This window comes from Galeopterus variegatus, unplaced genomic scaffold (assembly GCF_000696425.1).
Source record: "Galeopterus variegatus unplaced genomic scaffold, G_variegatus-3.0.2 Scaffold4797, whole genome shotgun sequence".
Taxonomy (NCBI): Eukaryota; Metazoa; Chordata; class Mammalia; order Dermoptera; family Cynocephalidae; genus Galeopterus; species Galeopterus variegatus.
In genome coordinates, this window is record NW_007730908.1 from 130,610 (window position 1) to 133,797 (window position 3,188).

At 37.5% G+C, this 3,188-nt stretch overlaps 1 pseudogene; it reads right to left on the minus strand.

Annotated features, from left to right (window-relative positions):
• Positions 1–203: 203 nt before the first annotated feature.
• Positions 204–940, minus strand: LOC103603802 (annotated as a pseudogene).
• Positions 941–3,188: the final 2,248 nt, after the last annotated feature.

Sequence of the window (3,188 nt, forward strand, 5' to 3'; positions counted from 1 at the left end):
TTTAGTTTGTAGTTTTTTTTTTTTTCATGTTATGTCTTTTTTTTTTTTCTCCTAAAAGCACTGTTTTTATTTATACAGAGTCCTAACTACTTTGGCAAGCAGTAGAAGGAGTGGGAGAGATTCCTTTTTCAGTCCAGGGGCCTCTGTCATGTTGGTTTGTTGTTACTAAACACACACACAAGTGGCATCATGGGTTTGGTAAACTAATGACAATGTTTGTCTTCCTCTGTTAGAGCAACAAGGTGAGCACCAATCTCTGCTTCTGTAAGAATCCCGAATTTGGAATTTTTAACTGTAACTACTCCAACTTCTATTTCTGAAGGTTTGAAATCAATTGATAGAAGAATAGACAGGCAAGTAATTGTAGTTTCCACTGTCCAAATGTCCAATCAAATTTCTTCTTCACTTTTTTCTCAAGGAAGCTGGTTGATTCAGATTTAAACAAACAGATTTAAATAAACTGAGTAACCTGCAGGATCACACTTGTACACCTGAGGCTGTGTTCTTCATCTCTATCAATTAAAATCATACAACAACCAAGAAGCCTCATTTCAGCATTCTCTGTGTTGACCTGAGAGATATCAGCAAATCTTTTAAACAGCATTTCCACAAAAATCTCATAGCCATACTTGTTTTTCCAATTAGCTGTGTCCTAGCATGCCCTCTGAACCTGGGATCTGCTGTCAGCTTTCATTTCTGTCATCACACAGCTAGTGTTTTCAGTTATCTTGAATAAGTGCGTCACTGTGCTGGAATCCAATAATTTTTCAGGTACTTTCTTCTGTGTGACCATTACTGCACAGTCTTTCCCTCTGACAGCTACTGATGTAAGGCCACCCTGGTTAATGGCCTTAAAAGCATATTCTACTTGGTAGAGCCAGCCCTCGGGTAAAATATTGGTGATGTGGCAGTCAGAACCAGTGCTGGAACCATGGGACATGTTAGCTGTTACTACTTCAGGCACAGTCTCTCCATGTTATGTCTTTATTGGATTTTAGTATTGAGAGCTGTATTGCCCTCAAAAAATTAGTTGGGATGGATCGCTCCTCCTGTTTTCAGAAAGATTATTGGGAATACTCGTATTGTTTTTTCCTTAAATGTTTAGTAGAATTCACCAGGAATGCCATTCATGCCTGGAGGTTCTTTATGGGAAGGTTTTTAATAACAAATTAAATTTCTTTAGTAGATAAAATACTGTACAGTTATTTGGATTCACCCAGAATTAGTTTTGGTAAGTTGTGTTTTTCAAATAACTTTTTTATTTATATAAGTTGTCAAATTTGTTGGCCTAACATTTTTTAGAATATTTACTTATTATCATTTTAATAGCTATAAGATCTGTAGTAACATACACTCTTATTCTTATATTGGTAATTTGTATTCTCTTTTCCCATGATCAATTTATCTATGTTTTCTAAAAATAAGTTTTGTTGGTCATTTCCAAGAAGCAACTTTTAGCTAGCTTAATTTTCCCTATTGAGTGTCTATTTTCTTTGATTGATTTATTTCTGTTTTTATCTTTTTGTTTCCTTTTACTTACTTTGGGTTCACTTTGCTTTCATTTTTCTAGATTCTTAAAAAGAAACATTAAATTATTGATTTTATACCCTTCTTTTCTAAGTGTTTAGATTTATTAATCAACCTCTAAGTCCTGCTTTATAGACACCCCCTCAAAATATTGATACATGTTTTTCATTATCACTCAGTTCAAAATATTTTATAATTTTCTTTGTGATTACTTCTTTGATATATTAACTATTTACAAGAATGCTGTTTAATTTATAAATATTTGGTGGATTTTTTTAGATGTATTATTGGTTTCAATTTAATTTTGTTCTAACCAGAGAATATACTCTATGTAATTTCAATCCTTTTAAATTTATTGAGACATTTTTATGGCTCATTCTATAATCTGTGAGTCCATCTGGTGGTGGCAGCCATGACCCAGGGGTCTCACATTGCAAGATGGTGAAAGCAGAGAGAGCAGAGAGAGAGAGAGCAGAGACAGACTCTTCTCTCTCCTTTGAAGTCCTCAGAACCATGCCCCTGACCACCATTTTTAATCCATTTATTATGGCCTGGTCTTACAATCTAATCAACTCTTCAAGGCTCCACCTTTCAATTACCATAATAGGATTTCCCACCCTTTTAACAGTCACAGTGGGGACCAAGTTTCTAATACATAAACTTGGGGGACACAATTCAAGCTTCAGTGAGTTTTGGGGGAACATAATTAAATCCACTACAACCTCTGTATTATTTTTCTAATGTTTGTTCTGGGGATGTACATTTTTAATTTTTCATATCTACCTAGAGTCAATGTACCACATCATATAAAATGTAAGAACCTTGCAACTTATTTGTACTCCTATGTTGGTAACAGCGTTATTCATGTTAACCAAAAAAATGGAAACAACCCAAATGTTCATTGATGGATAAATGGATGAACAACATATGGTACACATGCACACACATGCACACATAATGAATTATTCATCCTTAAAAAGGAAGGAGATTTTGATGCATGCTGCAACGTAGATGAACCTTGAAGACATGCTAAGTGAAATAAGCCAGGCACAAAATGACAAATATTGGTGATGTCATCAATGTGGTGGAATACACAGTCTCCAGTGTCACTGTCTCCTACAACTGATCAATTTAAAACTATTAAAAATCAAAGTCTGCCATCCTGAGATCACTGGAGTTCAGGAAAAGAGGAGAGACCTGCAGAGTTCCTGAAGATGGGAGAAGCTGTGGTGAGAGAAAGAAGGGTCCACTCTGGCCATTTCAAGCCCCAGCTGCTTCAGGGTCAGCCCTGGTGAGGAGTGGGAAGAGGCTGTAGCACATTGAGCAGGAGCCAACAAAAGCCACAGCTGTGCCTTTTGTTTGAAGTTGGTTGGAATCTGCAGGGGAGAAAAGGGCCTTGGAGAGCACCATAACAGCCCCCAGGCCAGCTAGACCACTGACAGGGTTCCCGTGGACTCACTTAGGAGTAAGGGGCTACAGCCGACCAAAGAAAATAGCCACTCAGAAGTTGGTGAGTCATTACAAGAGAACCACACAGAGCCTGCCTCATAGGAAGCATTTGGATTGTGGGGTAGGGGGAGGCTGGCCTGTTGGGGAACATTGGGGTGCAGTGTGGGCAATTGATCTGCCTTCCAATTCAGTCTCAGTGGAAACTAGTCAGG